This window comes from Mastomys coucha, unplaced genomic scaffold (assembly GCF_008632895.1).
Source record: "Mastomys coucha isolate ucsf_1 unplaced genomic scaffold, UCSF_Mcou_1 pScaffold22, whole genome shotgun sequence".
NCBI classification, from domain to species: Eukaryota; Metazoa; Chordata; class Mammalia; order Rodentia; family Muridae; genus Mastomys; species Mastomys coucha.
In genome coordinates, this window is record NW_022196905.1 from 178,954,284 (window position 1) to 178,964,869 (window position 10,586).

Consider the following 10,586-nt stretch of genomic DNA (forward strand, 5'->3'; position numbering starts at 1 on the left):
TCTCTCTCTCTCTCTCTCTCTCTCTCTCTCTTTCTCTTTCTGTCTGTCTTCTCTCTCTGTGTGTGTCTCTGTTCCTCTCACTTTTTACTATTTCCTCTTTATTTAAAACCACACAAACACACCTAAGAACCTAACCATATTATCATCTCACCAGATGCAGAAAAGGCATTTGAGCAAATGCATCATATCTTCATGATTAAAAAAATCTAGAAAAACTAGGGATAAATAGGACATAACTCAGCATGATAAAGACAATACAGAAAGTCCTTAGTCAATATCAGGCTAAATATAGAGAAACTCAAAACATGTCCACTAAAATCAGCATAGTACTTGAGCTAGAAAGAACAGTAAGACAATTGGAGGGTATATAAACACAAAAGGAAGAAGTCAAATGTCCTAATTTACAGGTGATATTTTATACACAAAAGAGCTTAAAAACTCCACACAGAAAACTTCTTTGGCTGTTAAAACTTTTATCAAAGTAGCAGAACATAAAATTGAAAAATTTGTATGTAGCTATTCTATATACAAATGAAAACCCTACTGAGAAATGAAGCAGAAAAAAAATAATAGCTTTTATAATTTTTGAGATAACTCTAAACAAGCAAATGAAATATGTGTATGATGAATGAAAATATATCTATCTATCACCCTGAACAGAACTTAACTCCAATTGAATCAAAGACTTTAACATAAGATCAGACTCTGAAGATGATAGAGTTGTGATTATGTTGAATTCAATGACACAGGCAACGACTTTCTGAACAGGACACTGATAGTCCAAGCATTAAGATCAAACATTAATAGGTAAAATTTCATGAAGCTGAAAAGCTTCTATAGCACAAAAGTTTGCCTTCGTTTGATCAAAATATTGATGAACAGAATGTAATTTAATGGCAATCTTTATCATATATACATGATCTAGAATCCATAAATAATAACAAAAATCATGAGTGTCAAGTAAGAAAGTAATCCGATTAAAAATTGGTGTATAGAACTACACAGAGAGCTCACAAAAATTTCACAAATGGCTGAGAAATGTTTTAAAAATGATCACCATCCCTAGGTCCCAGCTTGCAGAGGGGTTCTACGAAAGGGGTGTCTGGAAGCTGAAAAAAGAACTCCAAGTCAAATCATGGGTCCATGGCGAAGACCTGCCTTCTGCTTGATACAGCTTTCCAGTCTACTTTACTCTATGTTCTGCTTTCTCTCTGGAGATTTCTCTGTCTAAAAGTACTAGCTTGCTTGCTGCTCTAAGAGATCTCTCTCTCAATGTCTTGCTTGCTTGTGTGAGATCCTCATCTTCTTTTTATCCTAGAAAAACTCTCTGGCTAGCTCACCTCCTGCAGTAAACATGTTGAGGCTATAATTTTACACATCAATCCAGTCTTTTACTCCAGGTTTCCTTCTGATTACCTTATGAATCAGCATCCATCACCCAAGGCCTTTGATTCTTAGGAGACAGCAAGCATACATTTCTTTTTTCCTTAGCACTGTAAAAGAATTCAGAGATCTGTCTGCCATTGTTTTTCTTTCTTTTTTTTTTTGTATTTCTTTTTTATTAGATATTTGATTTATTTACATTTCAAATGATATCTCCTCTCCTGGATACTCTTCCAAAAAATATCAAAAACAAAAACAAAAACAAAAACAAAAAACAAACTCTGTTTCCTCCCTCCTCCCCCTGCTCACCAAAACACCCTCTCCTACTTCCTGGCCCTGGCATTCCCCTTCACTGGGACATAAACCTTCACAGGACCAAGGGCCTTTCCTCCCATTGATGACCGACTAGGCCATCCTCTGCTACATATGCAGCTGGAGTCATGAGTCTCACCATATGTGTTCTTTGGTTGAAGGTTTAGTCCCTGGGTGCTCAGAGGGTACTAGTTAGTTCATATTGTTGTTCATCCTAAAGGGCTGCAAACCCTTCAGCTCCTTGGGTCCTTTCTCTGGCTCTTCCAATGGGGACCCTATTCTCAGTCCAACGGATGTTTGTGAGTCTCTTCTTCTGTATTTGTCAGGCACTGGCAGAGCCTCTCAGGAGACAGCTATATCAGGTTCCTGTCAGCCAGCTCTTGCTTGCATCAACAATAATGTCTGGATTTGATGATTGAATATGGAAAGGATTCCCAGGTGGAACAGTCTCTAGATTGCCCTTCTTTCAGTCTCTTCTCCATAGTTTGTCTCTGCAACTCCTTTGATGGGTATTTTGTTCCCCCTTCTAAGAAGGAACGAAGTGTCCATACTTTGGTCTTCCTTCTTCTTGAGTTTCTTGTGGTTTATGGATTGCATTTTGGGTATTCTGAGCTTCTGGGCTAATATGCACTTATCAGAAAGTGCATGCCATGTGTGTTCTTTTGTGTTTGGGTTACCTCACTCAGGATGATATTCTCCAGATCCATCCATTTCCCTAAGAATTTCATAAATTCATTGTTTTTAATAGCTGAGTAGTACTCCATTGTGTAAATGTACCACATTCTTTGTATGCATTCCTCTGTTGAAGGGACATCTGGGTTGTTTCCAGTTTCTGGCTATTATAAATAAGGCTTCTATGAACATAGTGGAGCATGTGTCCTTATTACATGTTGGTGCATCTTCTGGGTATATGCCCAGAAGTGGGCACAGATGACAAGCTGGTTGGTTTTGACCCTACCCTGAAGTGACCATTTCTACCCTGACTGGGACTAACCTTGCTCTGCCCTAGGCTGACCCTGAAGTCAGGAATCTACCTCCCTTTTTAAGCATAAACAAAAAATCTTAACTCGGTGGGATCTTCTGTGAACACTTCTTCATAAATCTTTTATCTTCTTCCTTAGTATCTTTCTGACAAGTTGGTTCACTGTGCAGCTTCTTTTGTTCCTTTAGATTCGTGAAGCCCCTCTTATAATTCATATTGAATCTTTACTTTTTACATAGTTAAGAAATTATATATTTTTAAACTCATGTATTTAGAGCTCTTTCCCATACCCTTAACGGCTGTCCTGAAGGTCCCAGCACTTACCGTTTTGCTGAGACATAGTCACACCCTCAACTACCAGACTGGTATTGTTTCTAACCACCATGAAGTAATTAACATTAATAGGGTGGACATGCCTTAGAATGAAAGAGTCCTCCACTGCTCATACTTGTTCCAGAAAATATGGACATTAGTACACAAATAAGCCTTATGCCCAGAGCTGCCATTGACAGTCATGGAGGCTAATACCAGGGACCCTGTTCCAGGGGCAGGAAATAAGTCACTCTGTCCCCACCAAGGCCATAATATGCTCAGAACTTAGCCATCAGGGAAATACAAATTCAAATTGCTTATGAATTCAGCTTACCCTCGACAAAATGCCAAGAACAGTAAAACAAATGATACCTTACATTGGTGAGGATGCAAGAAAATGGAACACTTATTCATTGCTGGTGCTAGTGCAAACCCAGTTATTATGGGCATCAGTATGGTTTAGCTTCCTCTATAATCTGAAAATAGATTCACAACAAAGCCAATTACACTACTCAGGTAAATTCTCAAAAGATTCTACATATTACTGTACAGATATTTGCTTATCCATGTTCACTGCTACCATGTCCATAATGCCAGGAATTGGGGACAGTCTAGAGGCTCATCAATTGAGGAATACTTAATGAAAAAGGTGATACATTTACAGATAAAATATTACCCAGCTGTTAGGATGAGTACAATTGTGAAAGTTGCAGATAAATGGATGGAGCTAGATATATATGTATCTTTAACGCAGTGGGGGAGACATTCCCTTAATTAGAAATGTTATGCTATCAAGTAAATCTCCAATGTTAGGAACAATTTCCACCTTATTGGGTCATTGGCCAAACAGATTCCATAGCAGCCTGTAGACAATGCAGTCGATTGCAAATATTAGTGGTTACTCTCTACAACCTGAAAGTAGAGTCCTATTGCTAAAGACGCCACTTATTTATGTTAATCACTATGGAGTAAATGAGCTGCTCCCAAACTGGAAGCTTCATGCTTACTCACTACAGTTCATATACTTTAAGTAGAGGGGAAAAGTAATCATTAAATCTCTTACCTAAACCCTATAACTTGTTTCAGTAACCTGCCTGCAATATACGTGAGTAGAACAATTGTAAAACTGTTATGGGAGTACCAACAGCTTTTAAAAATTTGGTTTAAGGTCAATGAGATGGAACCCATAGTAGACACTGTTAAGGTGGCCAAGAACCTCTGTCTAGATAGTTCAGAGGGCTCAAGGGAAGACTCATTACAGCATCATTCTACTAAAGTTACATAGAAATAAAATGACTCCTAATAATACCTTATTATACACATTAGATTAGCACATCACTCAAACCTCATCAAAGAAGTTTCCTCCTTTCATAGATTATATTTAACATGGGAGCCATGTATTTCTTAATGTAGAAAGTATGATATAATTTTAGAGTACTCGGTCCTCAGTTGGATGTCTTAAACATAACCCTAACCTCAATTCTTAGGTAGCTATAAGAAAAAGAGGTGGAGCCATCCTAAGAGCCAAAGGTGGTGGAGAACTTCAAGGAAATATTGTCTTCTACACAATGGATGTGAAGTACTTAGGAAGTCACTGAGAATCTGGTAGCATACACAAGACCTGAACGAGTTCGAATCAGATAAAAACCCATCAGACAGAATGGAACCTGGACACAAACTCGTATTCTTGACCAGAATATCATTTTCAATTGATATCTACTGAGAAATAAGAAATAAATTTTCATCAGTGTAGTGTCTTTGGTTATATCAACCAACCTCCAGGGAAAGTCCCATGCGTGAGAGTAATTGGCCAATGCAAAATGGACTCGATATTTTTGTTTGTTTTCTTACTTTCTGTATTGTTTTCTGATTTTATGTTTGAATGATTTCTTCCTTGTTCGCTTTGATTTTCATGTTTTGTTTTTATTTTGAGGGAGAGAATATAGAAGTTGGGTAAATAAGAGAAACCAGAAGGAATTTGGTGGATGGAACACAACTAAAACATAATGAACAAAACCATTTAAAACTAAAATATAATAAGTAACATAAATATAAAATATAATAAAACAAATATGATACAAATAAATATTATATAATATATAATAAAATAAATATAAAATACAACAAGGGTTAAATGTTTATAATTTAGTTAGGAATTACACTCCTCTAGTGGTGGGGGTTCTCCGCTTAGACCTTTGAGCTTAATAGATCTAGGAGGTTGGCTAGGTTTCTGTTAGTAGACAAGCATCCAAGATAAGGGAAGCCATCAATAGGCAAAAATCAATAGTGCTACCCAGAAGTAATGCCTATGAACCACAAAATAACCAATGTGGATGGATTTTCCTAAAGGTACAATAGTGACATTTACAACTTGGTGGTAATCAACAGACCTGTAAATGTTCTTAAAGCCTGTTTAACAACTGCATTCAAGCAATTAATATGGCCTAGAATCTACCATATCCTTAAGAAGTCAGAATAATCATTAGCCCCACAGGATTATTCACTGATGTGTGCAATGTAAAGAAAGCCATATCAATTTTCATTATTTATAAAGATAATGCATTATTTAAAGTCTTTGAAGATTTATTACCCAATAATTATTGTAGAGAATTATTAGGGATTTGTGTGTTTCTTTTACCATGGTAATTTGAATATTTTAACACATAAAGAGTACTGTTTATATTAGCAGAAACTTGTCAATATTTTCCAAATGCTAAGTTATATAAATAACTTTCTTTACATCTCAAGCTCCTTTATCTAAAAGTCAATATAGACACCACAGATTTTACCTCACTTTGCAATGCTAATGGTTAATTCTTGGCTCCAATAGAAATGTAACAATAATAAGGAATTCTGTTAGTTAGAATACTCAAGAAAAGTGGTATCAATAGATAATTAATTCAGGATCATGATGAAAAATAAACATGATGACTATCCACTTCTTGTAGCTTAAGAATGTATTCTTCTTCGATAAGTTCTGGCATTCTGGATTGAGTGTGTCCTTGCTTGTTTTTCTCATTTCTTTGCTCATGAAAGTGATTGGTTCAATGGGTTATCTCCCAGTACTTCTCTACCATATAGGAGGATACATTGTACAGTCAAATCTCCACACTGAATTTAAGGCTAATGAGAGCAATATGTTTCTCCTGACCATCTGTTATCACCAATGCAGCTTGTTTGTTCTTCGAATCAAACAGACTTTACTTCAGTCAACTTCAGTTTGGGAAGTAAAGTTGAAGACTATTAATTACTTTATCCTGTGTGGAATTTTTTTCTCTGTATTTTTTTTTTATCTTTCTTGATGCTTTTAAAAAACTGATTCCTGGTATTCTTCAAAGGAAAATGTTCCACCTTGGAAAGCACAAAGCCACATATGTCCTGGATTTTATACGTGTGTGTGTAGAACCATTGAATCAAAACATGGGTTGATATTTCTGTTTCATTAACAGATAAAAGTGAAAGCTTTGAAATAACAAAATATGCAAAGAGAATATTCAAATATATATATTTTTAATACATGTATTTTGACTCTAGTTCCCCACTTCTATAAATCAGCAACTTTGTACTATTGCTTTGAATGCTAACATTTTATTTCCTTCTCATATCTTGGGTAAAAAGTAATTTTAAAGATATATTTTCATTAACTATAATAAAATAGTCCCTTCCCTTTCCATCTTCAAAACATTCCTATGTTTTAACTTTCTGTCTGCATGCATGTCCCCCCACATGACTCCCTGTCAAATTGTTAGCCTCTCCAGGAGATGAGGCTCTAGTTTGTGCAATGTGGTCATATAGGAAAAAAATGTACATGTGTGTATGTGCATATGTAAACATATATGTAATTATGTGCATATATGCACACACATAATTACATATACACATAAACTTATATACATATATATAGTTATATATATGTATATGCATGTAGTATTCATATACAAATGTTATTTTATACATATATACACATATACAATTATATATCTATATATCATTAAAGATTTTATACATGCACACATACAGACTCAACAATACAGACCTCAGCCTATTTTGTGTGTATGTGTGTGTATGTGTGTGTGTGTGTGTTTGTGTTGTCTGTATATGTAACAGTCATAATTTAGAAAATAAAGCTAAATAAATAATTTTTAAAAGAAATGAAGACCTGGAGACCAAGTAATGTAAAAAAAGATATCCTTTCTGCTCTTGCTCTTACAGAGACCTCTGCCTTGTTCTCAGCCCCTCATTAGTCAGAGCTCCAGGTGCAGGGCATATAATGCCTGCCAGATGTGCAGGTGCCTACACTCAGGTGTACACACCTATACACAGACAGGCACTCATACATATAAGTAAAAGTAAAAAGCAAATTATTTCTTAAAAATAGAATTAATAGAAAATGAGTAAAAAAGAGACTAGGGAGCTAAATTAATATAGTGGAAAACAAGAAAGAAAGCCCTTTCTAATGAACAAAAATATAAGTCAAGACAGAAGGAACTATGAGCCTATGTGGCTTCAGTGAGGAAAACCCTTGCTCATTTTTAGCATGAAATAAAATTTTTCATTTGATTTTTCAACTTCAGGGTAAATGTCCTATTTACACTCACAAATGCCACTGTTATAAATGTGGTAGCTTTGAAGGTTAAGATATCATTCATAATTTCTTTCAATTACCATGTGTCTAAATTTTCTTGCAATCACATAAATGACTAGATAAAAAGTTTTCTTCCAAGACAAACATGAGTGGACTAAGAATATCCTGCTTAGTAAGACAGCCAGAGAAGAAGGAAAACTGATGCAGCTTGATCTTGCAATTGCAGAACATTTTCAAATGTTAGAAAGAAGCTATTAACAGAGATCCATATTTTACTTTTAAATTGTTTTTATCCTGTTCTTTATCTCAATATTAGTTTTTTTTTAAATTTTCTGTTTCTATAATAAAATGCGTTAAGACACAGTATCTTATAGAAATATAATGCAAGAGACTGTAAAGTTCATAATATTGGGATGAAAATAAACAGAGCTTCCATGTTGCTTTTCTACATTTCATGAGTATGAAGTCATAAAACAGACCTAACATGCCAAAGACTCATTTTATCAAGAAGTCACCCTCTCATATCCTATAAATTCACTCATCCACTGGTGTTATTATTCACTGTTCAGTCTTTGATTTATTTATACATTTATCCATGAATATGTTAATTCATTCATGAATAAAAAGAGTTGTAATGACCCAGTTATTCCCCCCTGTTCCACTTCCTGTTCCCCCTGATATGAATTTGAATATTTAGCACATTAAATTTGGGGTAAAAATTCAAATGATGCTAATTTCTCATCCGAGGATGATTGTTACTGTGGAGGAACTTTATAAAGGACCATTTTCCCTGTGCATAATTGGCTATTTGATTGTAAAAAATGTATTAAAGATTATAGTCCTTATAGAAATGAAAGACAAAAAAATCTATATTAAGTGGTGATAAGTGATTCAGAGTTTATTATTGTGGGATGATAATAACTAATATGGAAGCTACAGTGATACTTCAGCAGTTACTGTTCTTTTAGAAGACTGGAGTTCCCTGCATCCATATCTGGCCCCTTCTAACTGCTTGGAACTTCAGCTTCAGGGGATCCAATGATTTATTTTAACCTCTATGAACACCAATTCCCAAATCTCACCTAATTACACCACATATTACACACACACACACACACACACACAAAGAACAAAATAAACATTTTAAAAGTATTTATCACAGTTGATCTCTGTATCAAAAAAATATGGCAAACAAAAGTGTTAACTTTTAAAATTTTTATTTTCTTAACTCAAACAGATCTAGTGGCTAATGGCAGCAAATATATCTAAGTAAAAAACTGGTCAAGCAAGATTTAGGGAAAATATTAGGAAGAAGTAAAGAAATATAATGTACAAATATTATAGAATTATGAATGGGATAAAGAAGAAAAAGGAGGTCACAAAATGGTGTTGATAAATATGAGAGAGAGGCTTAATGAATGTAAGAATTTCATGGCATTGTGTCAGCCTCCAACAGTTTGTCTTATAAAGAATGCAGACAGAGAAGTTGGGTTTCACAGGTTCATCTCTCAGAGTGCCTTATGCTACTCTTTCCAAGACACTGAAAAAACTCAAAGCTCTGATCACTGAAATGCAAACTCATCTAGCCTTGCATAACTGATACCAACATTTTTATCTTTCAAAGAAGTGACATTCTGTATTGATGGTTGCCTCTATCATGATTCTTAGAAATCTGCTTTTCACAGAACAATGTCATGGATAATTTGAGAGAAAAATATAATCAACAGTTAAAAAATAAACTCTATGTTATACCATTTTTGGTAAAAGAAGAAATGATTTTTATGAGTGAAAAATATAGCAATAAATATCTAATCCTTACAAAGCCAGAAAAACTCCTATATGTAAGATCTTGAAAATAAATTAATAAAATGGGGAAGTAGAGAATTTAGCTTTGTAGTGGACTATTCACCACACATGTGAGAAGCCGAGTATTGTGCCCCAATATTGCTAATGATAATGATGACAGTAATCCATCTTAAGTGTTCATGACTTTCAACTCACTGTTTCTTGGAATGTTTAATACAATGTCTTATGTTGCTCAGTCTAAGGTCCCAGATTATTTAATTAAAAAATAGCCTATAATAACTCTGTTAGTTATCTTTCACAGCTCTGAAAGTGGAGGGTTCACAAATTATAGGGCAGAAATTCAATAAACAAACAAACAAACAAACAAACAGTTTTACCCTGTTTTAAACCCTGTGAGTCACAATAATGACGGCTCTGACATATTACATACACTGATGAAATCATGCCACAAAGGTTACAGGAATAAATAACCACTCCATTATGAACTTAAGGCCTTCTCCATAAAATGGAACTCACATCTGATGCCATTAACTGGTCAAAAACCTATGGATTCTTAAGTCTTTGAGGGAAAGCTGCCATTATTATTTTGCTAAATGGATATACTAATAAACTGACTACAGATTTTTTATCCTTATAGGGCAACATTCACTGTGGATCAGAAGAGTTTCTTTTTAAGGAAGATGGTGAATAATACAGAGACCCAATACTGGTCAAATATGCCAAGACAGAAAGTCTTCTGATGCACATTTGACCACTAGTCTTCTGAAGAAAGACCATTGCACACATGCACATATGAACTGACAGTAATTGTGAATACAGGTTCAAAACCCACACAATATTGATTCATCCAAAACTACAGTGTGAGAAGGGGAAGGACTTGTGAAGGCCTACCATTAGCTGAGGAGCTGCAGCCAAACGATGGCTGGTGATGAAGCAAACATCACTTTTCTTCAGGGTTGTGAATCCAGAGAACCTACACATGCTCCCATAGATGGTTCTACACACATATAACATACACTTTAACATATAAGCAACATTAAATCCATTCAGTAACTTTAACACTAACCACATATATCTATGTGTATGTCTCTGTATTTACATTCAATTCATGATAGAATTTTAAGATTTTGAACATATGCCTAAAACATATGAAATTAAAAGTTTGGCTCCAGCAGCATGCGTATAGCAGAGGATGGCCAAGTCAGT

The 10,586-nt window shown here is 34.9% G+C and overlaps 1 protein-coding gene and 1 pseudogene across 1 annotated transcript in view; one reads left to right on the top strand and one right to left on the bottom strand.

Moving 5' to 3' along the window:
• The window catches only part of Sgcz (sarcoglycan zeta), a 1,052,781-nt gene that overhangs the window by 474,636 nt on the left and 567,559 nt on the right, over positions 1-10,586 (bottom strand). The gene's annotated exons all lie outside the window — the stretch shown is intronic.
• The window catches only part of LOC116070741, a 31,554-nt pseudogene that overhangs the window by 8,626 nt on the left and 12,342 nt on the right, over positions 1-10,586 (top strand).